Genomic DNA, 12,355 nt, shown 5'->3' with positions numbered 1-12,355 from the left:
CTGGGCCTCACACATGGTAGGTAAGTGCTCTACCACTGAGTTACATCCCTAACCAAAGAGAACACTTTGAAGGGTGAAGTTAGGGCCTGGCACAAAGTAAGTGTTGTGTTCAGTGACTGTCTGGTGTCTGAACTGAGTGCAGAATTCTGACCCCATCAGGGATTGGTAATTGTAAATTACTGATAAAGCCTCTGATGCTTCAGCATACCCAGACAAAGAGCAGCAGGGGCCTGTTCCTGCCATTTCCTTCTCATGAGTGCTGGTTAAGGGGGAACCATGGCACAGATATAGCAATTAAAAAAAATAAAAAGCCTACTTGGGAAGTTAAGGCAGGAGTGACACTTGAGCTCTGGAATTCAAGGCTGGCTTGGGCAACATGGAAAAATCTTTTTCTTCAAATAAATAAATAAATAAGTCAACTCACCTGGGTCAGGCTAAGTTCTATATCCCCTTAGCTCATGTAATTCTAGAAAACCCTTGAGGCAAGTACTAACTTCTCCAGATTTGTCCCTCCCTCCCTCCCTCCTTCCCTCCTTCCTTGGGTTTTTCTCTAAATAGACTAATTTTCATAATAGTTTTAAGTACACAGCAAAATTAGCCAGGTGACACATACCTATAATCCTAGTGACTTGGTAGGCTGAGGCTGACAAGTTTGAAGCCAGCCTCAACAATTTAGCAAAGCCCTAAGCAACTTAAACCCTATCTCAAAACAAAACATTAAAAAAAAAAGGCCAGAAATGTGGCTCAATTGTAAAATGCCCCTGGGTTCAATCCCCAGTATCCCCCACAAAGAGTTAAGTACACAACAAAATTGATCAGGAAATGCAGAGTTCCCATATACCCCCTTGCCCCCACACAAACAAGGTCTCCTCATTATTAACATTCTGTACCAAAGTGGTACATTTGTACCATCTTTAAAAAATTGTCTTTTCTTTATGGTATTGGGGATCAAACCCAGGCCTTGGGGATACTAGGCAAGTGCTCTAGCTACATCCCTAGCTCTGACATTTGTTATAATTGATGAACCTCCATTGGCAAAGCTCTATCACCCAAAGTCCATAGTCTTTATTGGAGTTCACTCTTGGTGTTGCACTATGAATTTTGACAAATATATTATGATGACGTGTAGTTTTATTTTCCAATACAATTTTATTTTTTATTAAAATATTATGTGCCCAGTAATTTGAAAGAGTAGGGAAAAAAGTTTACAGGAAAAACTGAGCATCTCTCTTTCCTGTCCTCCTACTTTCTAGCCTCAGGTCCTGGTTCCAGGGGCAGAGTGGCATTTTCTTATGTAATCCTCAACTGTAGGATGGCCACACTCTTGGCACTCAGGTAATGAACCTGTATCTGTAACATCAAAGGGAACTTGGGACAAACAGCCTATCAGAGCCAAGTGACCAGATTAGCTGAACACACCCTCTGCCTCAAGGGTCAGTCAGGCACCAATAAGATCTTTGAAAGATATTTTTAAGCTAGGTGTGGTGGCACACACCCGTGATCCCAGCAGCTCAGAAGGCTGAGCCAAAAGGATCAGAAGTTCAAGGACAACCTGAGCAATTTCGTGAGACTTTGTCTCAAAAAGGCTGAGAATTTAGCTCAGTAGTAAAGCATCCTTGGGTTCCAACCCCAGTACCAAAAATAAAACAATCAAAAATAACAAAAAAAGGAAAAAACAATATTTTTAAAATACTGCCTTCTTTTATTTCAATTAATTAATTGTGGTACTGGGGATGGAACCCAGGGGCACTCTCTGAGCCCCAGCCTTTTAAATTAATTAATTTTGGGGTACCAGGGTTTGAACCCAGGGGCTTTCAACCATCCCTAGCCCTTTTTAATTTTTTATTTTGAGACAGGGTCTCATTGCTTAGGGCCTTGCCAAGCCCCAAACAAGGCTGAGGCTGGCTTCGAAATTGTGGTCCTCCTGCTTCAGCCTCCCAAACTGTTGGGATTACAGGACTGTGCCACCATACCTGGCAGCCTTTTCTTTTTTCTTAATATTTTTTTACTTGTTTTATTTATAATAAAGGTCTATTGACAACCCGGCACCTCACACATACTCAGCTTTGCCACTGAGCCACAACCCCAGCCCCACCTGGCAGCCTTTTTATTTTTTATTTTTTCATCTTGAGACAGGGTCTCACCAAGTTTGCGACACTTATCTTGAACTTGCGATCTGGAATTCCCGTTTTAGCCTCCCAAGTTGCTGTTTTCAGTAGTTTTTTTGGATGAGGCAAAGTAAAGCTCAACACAGAAAGGCTGCTGGGAGCCAGGCACAGATGTGATCCTAGCTTCTAAGGAGGCTGAGAAAGGAAGGTTGCAAGTTCAAGGCCAACCTGGGCAATATAGCAAGACCCTGTCTCAAAACAAAATAAAAAGGGCCAGGGCTGGGGATGTAGCTTAGAGGTAGAAAGCTTACCTAGTGTGACATAGACTTGGGGTTCAATCTCCAAAATTTTGGGGGTGGGGAAGTTTCAGAAAGGCTGTGGAATGTGAGGCTGCCTAAGTGGGCTACTATCATAGCTGTATGGCCCTGAAAAATCATTCTATTTTAGACTTTTGAGATCTTCGCGTAAAAACCAAGGGGGTTGGATAGGAGTCCAGGCTAATGCTGCTGTGGCTAGCAGCTTAGTCTCTGGAGCCCTTCCTGTAAGGTGATGTTTCCTGCTGCAAAAACACCTTGCAACCACCCTCAATGCAGACATTGTTACCCCCAAATTAAAAATGAAGAATTAAGGGCTGGGGATGTGGCTCAAGCGGTAGCGCGCTTGTCTGGCATGCGTGGAGCCTGGGTTCGATCCCCAGCACCACATACAAACAAAGATGTTATATCCGCCGAGAACTGAAAAATAAATATTAAAAAAAAAAAATGAAGAATTAAGCTGGGCGCGTGGTGCCTGCCTGTATTCCCAGTGACTTGGAAAGCTGAGGCAGAAGAATCACAAGTTTGAGGCCAGCCTGGGTAACTGAGACTCTGTCTCAAAACAAAAAAAGGAAGTAGTTCAGTGGTAGAGCACTGGCCTAACATGCATGAGGTTCTGGGTTGAATCCTCAGTGCTGAAAAAAAAAAACCAATCAATAAATAAAGTAAAATAAAAACCCCTGTTCCTTTTTGGGGCAACAGGAGCAAGGGGCTTATACCCAGGGCCCCAAGCATGCTACACTGAGTTACAGCCCTAGCCCCCTACTTTTTGAGATAGGGTCACCCTAAACTGCTCAGTCTAGCCTCATTTAAACTTGTGATCCTCCTGCCTCAGGCTCCTGAGTAGCTGAGATTATATAAATGTTCCACTGCTCCCAGCTAGTTTTTTTTTTTTTTTATGTTGTAGATGGACACAATACCTTTGTTTTTTTATGTGGTGCTGGGGATCAAACACAGTGCCTCACGTGTGCTTGTCAAGTGCTGTACCACCAAGCCACAACCCTAGCCCATCCCAGCTCTGTTTTTAACTTCAGGAAAATGTTGGGCCCTGGACTGGAATACAGGACTCCTGGGTTCCAGGCTACCCTACCACCACTTCCTGGAATAGCAACCTTCTCTTTAAGGGACACAACTAAGCATGTCCACTCAGTCCATAGATTGAGGATTCTTTAGAGCAGGGCCAGTGATGTATGCCATGTGCTGCATTCTTGTCAGCACAAGATACACAGGGTGCAGGACCAGGCACAGAACAGGAGCTGGAGCTGGAAACCTAACTTGAAACTTTTATTTGGTTCTTCATTTTTGCTATGTGTGTGTATGTGAATTTGGGATTAAACTCAGGTGCATGTTACCACTGATTGCATTTCTAGTCCTTTTTCTTTTTTTAAATTTTTTAACGAGACTGCTGATTTTCGTTAGGTTGCTGAAGCTGGCTTCAAACTTGCAATCCTCCTGCCTCAGTTTCCTGAGTCACTGGGACTGTAGGTATGTACCACTGTGCCCAACAGTCTTTTCATTCTTTTTTTTTTTTTTTTTTTTTTTGTGTGTGTGTGTGCGAGCTCGCACGCACGAATAATTGAACCTAGGGTTTTACCACTGAACTACATCCACGGTCCTTTTTATTTTTATATCAAGATGTGATCTTGCAAAGTATCTTAGGGCCTTGCTAAATTGCTGGAGTTGGCCTCAAACTTCTGATCCAGTTGCTGTGCATATAGGCATGTGCTACCACACCCAGCAGTTTGTTTTAAAATCAGATTTCCATTTAAGTTGCTCTCCCCACCTACCACATACAAACCATGATCTTCCAAAGCAGTGATTGCCTTTCCATATTTAATGGAATAGAGATTTTCCCTTCTTCCTGTTTTCTCCTCTGGGTTGGTTCCTGGGGAGATGGGGGTCTTGTACTCTGGAGAGATCTGACATTGGACATTCCTGTTTCTTCTAATATTCTTCCTCTCTTCCTCTGAGCAGTTCAACAGCTGCTTTTCTTTCTTTCTTTCTTTTTTTTTTTTTTTTTGGTACTAGGGATTGAATCCAGTGGTGCTTAACTATTGAGCCATATTCCCAGTCTGTTTTATTTTTAATTTGAGACAGGGCCTTGCTAAGTTTCTGAGGCTAGTTTGAACTTGCAATCTTCCTGCCTCAGTTCTCCTGAGTCAGTCTTTGGGATTACAGGAGTGTTCCAATGCACCAGGCCAGGGCTGCTTTTCAGTGTAGCAGGATCTGGTAGCATGGATTTTCCCAGGAAATGGAATATTCAAATGGATGATGGATGGCACTGAGAGGAAGATTTGGTTCTAGATCGGGGGTCTTAATCCCCTTTCCATGGCAATTCCATATGGACTCAGTTGGATCAAAGGTCCTCCCCTCTCCATGGAGATCTCATCAAAGGACCACGACTACAATGCCCCAGCACATCTAACCTTTTGGCAATGACTGATACCTGAGAAACTGTGCTCATATCCAGTTCTGTGATAGATCCCCTCATCTACCTCAATCTAAGGCTGGTCTAGTGATTCCTTTCAGGCCCCACACTCAAGCATCCAAAGGCTGCTTTTGAAGTCCTTCCTCCCAACGAGTCATGCCCACTTGTCCCTGGTTGTCCTCTGGTCCAGTGGGAAGGCAGACAGCTTTGTGACTTCACAAAAATCTATCTTGTGACAAGACTGATCCTGGTGAAACAGGAGGTGGGCAGAGGGAGCTTTCCCCAGGAACATCATGTAACTTTCCATAGAGACACCCCCACCTCTAAGGGAATGAAGAAGAGCTGCTCTGCGGTAAGTGTCCAGGTTACCCTCTATGACTAGAAATGCCTTTCCTTGATGACTTTGGCTTCCAGGCCTAGCTGGAAGTTCCAGGCTATGTTGCCAGATATATCTCAGAGGTCCAGGCCTATGGCAGCCAGGTTTCTGGAGAGGCAGAAATTATTCCAGGTGATGGTGGTGGTGTATTCCTGTCCTTCAAACTGAAGTTCAGACCAACTTCCTGCCATTAGACAAAGTCATTCTTCTCTAGGTCCATTTGAATGAAGAGAACTGATAGAGTGGGGATTGAATCTTCATTAGGGTCAGCCCCAGCAGTTATTTCCCAAAGTACATTCAACCAGAGATCCCTGAATCCCATAGAAAGGTCTTGTAGCTATATATAAATATTGCCAAAAATCCAGGGGCTTGTGGGAACTTGATGGCCAGTATAGACTGCTCTCCACTGTTGTTTCCTCATGAATCTGAGGCAAAAAAGCTGGGGATGCTTGCTTCTAAACTTCCCTGCACCTAGTCCCCAAACTTTCAACTGTACCTGCAGTATGGTCTCTGGGAAGAGCAGGTCCCCAGGAGTCAGGATGATAATTGCCTGACTTATTAGGGGATTAGACAGGCCCAGGGAAAATCTGGAAGGCAGAATTTAACTCTCTTCAAGCCCGCTTTGTGCTGGGCTTGTGAGGGTGGTCCAGGGCACACCATCTCTGAAAATCCCCTTTGGCCTCTACTTTGATTATGACATCACTATTCTGCCAGAGAACCAAGAAAGTTAAGAGTTCTGTGCAAGGATTCCAAACGTGGGCTTCCTCCCTGCAGGAGAGCAGGGTGGATAGGCTGGTTTGGGAGGAGTGCCATGTTTTATTTCACATTCAGAGGGGTCCTTGACCTTAACTACCCTTCACCCTTAATTAGCTGTAGCCCTTTCAAGAGTAATGAGGCCTAGAGAAGATTCTCCTGCCTCCACTCTCTGGCCTTTTCAGTTTAGGTTCTCTAATGGAACAGGAAGTTGGACAGGTGATCAAAAGTGGCTGTTCCATTACTTTTCAGTCTTTCTGAAAATGTGCCCCAGGATTTTTCTGGTATGGAGCTTTTTTTCTTACTTAAATGCAGAGAGCTATGCTGGACTTGGTGACACATGCTTTTGCTTTTACTCACAGCAACTCAGAGGCTGAGGCAGGAGGATCACAAGTCCAGATCAGCATTGGCAACTTAGTAAAACCCTATTTCAAAAAAAAAAAAAAAGGCAGAGGGCAGTGGTATAGTTCAGTGGTAGAGTGCTCCTGGGTTCAATCCTTAGTACCCCCCCACATATTAATTTAATTAAATTTAAAAATGCAGAGAACTTGAGCTTCTCCAGACAGCAGTAATGGGAACAAAGAGAATCCATCCAGGGCTGAGGGAGTCCTAAAGAACTCCAATAGGTACAGTGAGAGACAAAGAACAATCAAAGGTAAGAATAGCTATCACTTACCTAGCACTTACTATGTGTAAGGGACACATTAAACACTTTACATTTAATTCTCATAACAGTGCTGGAAAAAAGATGCTATCCCCATTTTCCAGGTAGGGAAATTTAAGTTCAAGAGAACTGAAGTAACAACCAAGGTTCACAGCTGGTAAATGGGAACACCAGTAATGGAACCCAGGCCTGTCTGTCTCCAGACCTGGACTCAACCACAGTGCTATCCATTCCCCCACACTCCAAAAGAGTAAATGATACTATTTTTGCATCCCTATCCATCAGCAAGGGTGTTAGAGAAGGCCAGATGCTGGAAATTTGAGCCTTATATCATTCAGATCATGTTTTTGGATAAGGAGTTGCTTAGATCTTTGCTTAGACCTAGCTAATCTTTAAAGAGACTCATTGGGGAGCAGCTGTTCTGATTTGCTTCTTACCATTTTGCAGATGATTAAAGTGAGGCCCTGGGGGCCACAGGAGGGGAGTCCTTGGGGTCTGTGGCTAAGCAGTGGCTCTGAGGTAGGGTTGACAGATAAAATATAGATTCAGATAAAATTTAATTTCAGATAATAATTAAGTGTACTAAATATTACATGGCTTCTCTCTCTGGCTGGGAACCTGGTACATGGAAACTGGGTAGAGATGAGAAATTGAGGCCACTGCCTCATTTCTCACTTGAATTTCTGGCCCCTTTATGAGAGCAGGAGGTGGAGGCTGACTTCTGGAGACTATAGCTGCTGCATCAACTGGATGAGGTGGGGGCTTAAACTGTTGTCTTTTCTTTTTCCTTTTTTTCTTTGTTGGTATATGAGATTGAACCCAGGGGTGTTTTACCACGACCAACATCCTCAGGCCTTTTGATTTTTATTTTGATTCAGGGTCTCCCTGAGTTGCTTAGGGCCTCGATAAGTTGCTAAGGCTAGCCTTGAACTTGCAATCCTCCTGAGCCTTTGGGATTACAGGGGAGCACTACTGTGCCCTGCTTACGCTGTTGTCTTTTTGGAGCCTCATCTGCTTTCTCTGTAATCTGAGTGTGGTAAACATGGATGTAATTGATAGGAGTTGTCACTTTCCATATCTCTTGGAGAAGGGGATAGTGTTACCTCTACTAATTTTTCTGGAGAACTGATGAGGCCCCTCAGGCAGGAGAGGGTACCTGGTGAATGGTTCAGACTTTCTGTCTGGGATGAAGACTCTAAACCTGGTAGCCCTGATTCTATTCTTAGTGGTTCCAATAACACATCTGGACACTTGCAGTATCTTGTCCAGTTAACAGAAGAGCACAAGTGATTGTGGGACAATGGCCTCACCTCCCAATTCTTGGGAAATGTAGGAGAAAGCATGGAGTTGTTGGGGTGGCACTAGGGTCAGGTGAGCCTAGAAAGAGGCACCAGGAAATAATCAGTCATAGAAAGGTGGGGAGGGGAAGAGAGTGAGAAGGGAGGTGTAGCTTGAAGTCCAGAGGACCTGGTATTATGGATTTTCCAACCCAGGGAATGGACAGCTTGGGATAGGGACAAGTAGATCATATCTAAGATTGTAGCCCTGGTCCTGGGGCTAGGTCTGGGCCTTGATTACCCTTTTTCTGCTGCTAGGGAGCCCTGTGAGCATGACTCCTCCCCTTTTCAGATGGGAGTTTCTTTATCAGGCATATACCATAAGGAGGGAGGGACAGAAGGGAGCAAGGCAGGACAGAGTCCAGAGATATTATGTCAAAGAGGCCAAGAAATCTCATTCTGATGATTTACAACTGAATGTGCCAGAACCAAGCTTGGTGTGAACCTGGATTATCTGTAGCTTTGTGTTTATATATGCATAGGTTTGAAAGTATTTGCTGTAAGGACTGGTACCTAACACACAAGTGTACATGTCTGTTAATCTGGCATGTGTGAGTAATACTTATTCTTTTGAAATGTGCCATTGAGCACTCTTGGAGTGTGTGTGCACCTAGGAAAGCCTGGGTGCTGCCCCTTTCCCTTCTCAGGATATGGTTCTGGGGATGCCTGCAAGTGTGCAGCTGTGTGTTTGGGCAGGGGCTGACAGGGATAGAGGGCTGCAATAGTTAAAGTGTGAGATTCTTGAGGGAGCTGCTGCTGGACAGGCCCTGTATGTCTCCTACTTTTACTTTCCCAGCCTCCTAGGTCCTGACTTCTTCAAATTCCCTCCTTGATGCCCCTGGCTCTCTTCACCAACCCAGGACCCCAGGCTGGGTTTCTATAGGAGAGCAGTGCCATCTGGTGACAAGCTGAAGCAGTGCCAGGAGCTCTGGTGAGTTGCACTTTGGGATCCTACAGAGGTTCTTTGAGAACTTCAGGCAGTCACCATGGGATGGCTAGACCACAGACAGAGGGAGGACATCTAAGTTTGAGAACTGCATTTCTATGCATCATTGGGTTCATGGCCCAAGGAGGCATGGTAGGAAATTTGTCTGGAGTATTGGAGAAAAGGCATAAGCAGGTTGAGCCCAGCCTCTGGACACTGATTCAACTGTCTGGATTCAGATTTTTCATCTGTAAATCCTGTTAACCATACCTACCCTATGGGGTGGTAGTGAAAGAGTGTGGCTAAAATACTTGGCTTAGAGGCAAGCTTGCTGTAAAGTCAAAGTAAATGGTAGTGGCCATTGCTGTTATAGGCAAAGTTCAAGAAGCACAGAAGGAGAGCTGTGTGTTGTGGCAGAAGGGGTTGCAGAAAGGTGACATGTCTAGCACACATTCTAGAATCTGGGCCTTGAGCAGCTGCTGCTCCAAGTTAAACATTTAAATGAGGAAGGAAGATCTCTCTGGAAAGAGGAAAATGAGATCTGGGAATGGAATCAAGAGACCCAATATCCAGGTTTATTACTAACTATGGAATCTGAGTATGGCAGCAGACCATGGGAATGCACAGAAACGTGCTCAGACTCTAAGATGAACTGTGGGATCTTACTGAGATTCTGGACAATTGTGGACTTAATGTTTATCTCTCATGCTCCCACAAAGGATCTCTGAATCAAAGTCAAGACGCAGTTCTGACTCTGCTGCTCATTGGCTGCATTAGTTAAGACATTTACTCTCTGAGCCTTACTTTTCCCAACTGTTAAATGAAGAAATTGAATTAGATGACCTTTGAGGTCAGTCCTGCCTGCCTTCATCTATTTTTCTTCTTTGGTTTTGAGAATTGAACCCTAGGGGTGCTCTAACCCTGAGCTACAAGCTCTTTTCTTTCTCCCTGCCTCGCCATACTGGGGATTGAGCCCAGGGGCTCTACCACTGAGCTACATCCCCAGCCCCCCAACGCCCTTTTTTTCTTATTTTGAGACAGGGTCTGAGGTTGGACAGGAACTTGGGATTCTCCTGCTTCAGCCTCTAGAGCGACTGTTAGGTGCATACCAGTACACTCAGCCATATATGGGCTTTTGATTTTTCATTTCTCTTCTTCACATATAGTAACTGGCAATAAATATTAATTGATTCCTACAGGATATGTCGAACAGAAAGACAAAAAACCAAAGACTTCTGTATGAGTGCTGTACTTTCTGATATGCTCATGGGAAATATTTTCTTTGTTCCTGGTATATTCGAGGAATGATATGGGAAATAAGAGAATAATACAGAACCTCTCCGTTGACATATAGCGCAAAATAAAACACTGAAAAAGTATCAAGCAGTACAGTCCGGTTGTAGAAGAATCGAGTCCCTTTTCGCTTCCGTCTTCCCAAGCAGCCAATGAGTACAGGGCAGTTTGGCTTCAATGTAGAAAACTACATGTCCCGGCAGCCAATGCGCGGGACGAAGAGCTTATGCGCCAATCGGCACTGGCGTCCCTAGACGCGAAACTTCATTTCCCAGGCGTCCTCGGGGCGCTTCGATTTTCTTTTTTTTTCCACCCCCACCCTCCGCTCTTTCAGGCGTCTACTCCCGCCCTCTGCTCGCTATCCTCGCGCCAACTCGGCGCGCGCGCACTCGCGCGCGGGGCACGTAGCACGCGAGTGACGCATAATATGTGGGCCGCTCTGGAGCCGTGGTCGCGCTGTGTGTGTGAGTGAGGGTGAGTGAGTGCGGGACCTGAGGCAGTGTGTGTGAACTGTGTCCGCTGGCGGGGTCAGGGGGAAAGCGGCGGAGCCGCCTAGGAAGGTGAGTGGGGAAAGGAGGGAGATGGCTCTTTGGGAGGGGCACAAGGAAACGGCACGCAGCCGGTGGAGCGGAGAGTGGGCGCCGGACTGGGGGAGGGGCGGCACCTGCTTGGGCCGGCGGCGGGGAGGGGGCGGGCCGCGCCGCCGGAGTGGCTGGGCCCGGGGCCTGACAGGACTTTTTCTCCGGATTCCTGGCCTGGGGGCGGGGCCTCCAGTTCTTTCTCTAGTCGCTTAAGAAGCTTCCCGAGAGTAACTCTTCCGCCCGGAGTGGGGGGCAGGGGTGTGCCCGCCCCTACCTGGAGGCGGGGGGCGCCTTTCATTTCCCTTGTCACCTCTTTTCTGCCAATTCTTGCGTCTCCGTTCCGTACGGTCTGGGGGGTTCCATCTTCTTTGCCGTACGGCGGCCCCCTTCCCGGACTGTGTCTCCGCCTCCAGCTCCAGTCACCTGGGCGGGCTCTCCCCTCCCTCGGCCTCGTGCCACCTCCCCCTGCACCCGCCCAACTCTTGGACCCGGCGCGGGGGTGGAGCTCTTCAGTAACTCCTCCCACCAGTGACGGAGGCGGGAGTGTAGAGATAGGTTTGCGGGTCCTGCGCCTAGGAGGCAAACCTCGGATTGCCCGCCAAGCTTCCTTGGGATTCTGTTTCCAGGGGTTGTAGTTGTTTTCAGTTGTGATGTCCGAGAACTTTACTTCTCTTCCGAGACGGTTTCTGTCTCGCTTCCTCTTACTGCAGTGGTATAGTTGAAGAAGTAGTTTTTGTAATGTTTGTTGTACTTTTTGAGTTACAAAAAGTAACAATTACGTCCTGTTGCTCTCGTTTTTTCCCTACTACCTGTGACTTTTCAGTGAAGCCTTTTAATTTGTCTACATGTTTTAATTATTAGTTTACACTAGCATCTTGTTGGGAACGCTTTGTTAATATTTAGAGTGTGAGGTTCATTGGTTAGCGTCATCCTGAATTTTTTTTTCCGGTTTATTGGAGTTTACCTTTAAGGTTTATGTAAGCTTTTTATTTAGACTTTAGGAATTGATTTAGTGTTTTTCTGAAGGATTAGGGTTTTAAATCATGGCGGGTATTCCTTACCCATTTTCGAGTGGTGGTGTATTTTTGGATATTAAGAAGGTAACAGAATTTGGGAAACGTAGGGAAATCTTTTCGTATTCAGCATCTTTTGCTTCGTTTGCTGAGCACAGTGTTTTACTGTTCTACTGGCGTGCAGTTATTAAATTTAATAGAGGAGAATGAACCATGTATTAAATTGAAGTGATTTGAATTGGTTTACTACCAGTTGTATTTTTTTTTGTAATGGAGATGGTCATGTACAATAAGATGAAGTTGCACATGATCTCTTATGTCACAGGGATTATTAACTTTTTATGTGAACCTCTACAATTACCCCCCCCCCCCCCCCCCCCCCCGCACGGGAAACTGAACCTGGGTGCTCTAACATTGAGTTACATTCCTAGCCCTTTTTATTTTGAGACAGGGTTCCCTTAAGATGCTGAGGCTGGCCTCCAAATTATGATCCTCCTGCCTCAGCCTTTGGAGTGGCTTGTATCACAGACATGCACATCCAGCTTTTTCTTTTTCTTCTTTTT

At 45.6% G+C, this 12,355-nt stretch overlaps 1 protein-coding gene across 2 annotated transcripts in view; it reads left to right on the top strand.

Annotated features, from left to right (window-relative positions):
- Positions 1–10,605: 10,605 nt before the first annotated feature.
- The window catches only part of Dcaf1 (DDB1 and CUL4 associated factor 1), a 71,458-nt gene continuing 69,708 nt past the window's right edge, over positions 10,606–12,355 (top strand). For both annotated transcript variants that reach the window (XM_026383765.2, XM_026383764.2), the window contains exon 1: positions 10,606–10,758. The gene's annotated coding sequence lies outside the window, so the exon portion shown is untranslated. The remainder of the gene's footprint in view (positions 10,759–12,355) is intronic.

The sequence above is a fragment of the Urocitellus parryii genome, chromosome 2 (genome assembly GCF_045843805.1).
Source record: "Urocitellus parryii isolate mUroPar1 chromosome 2, mUroPar1.hap1, whole genome shotgun sequence".
Classification (NCBI taxonomy): Eukaryota; Metazoa; Chordata; class Mammalia; order Rodentia; family Sciuridae; genus Urocitellus; species Urocitellus parryii.
The sequence above is the reverse complement of the archived record's forward strand: the minus strand, read 5'-3'. Positions and strand labels throughout refer to the sequence as shown.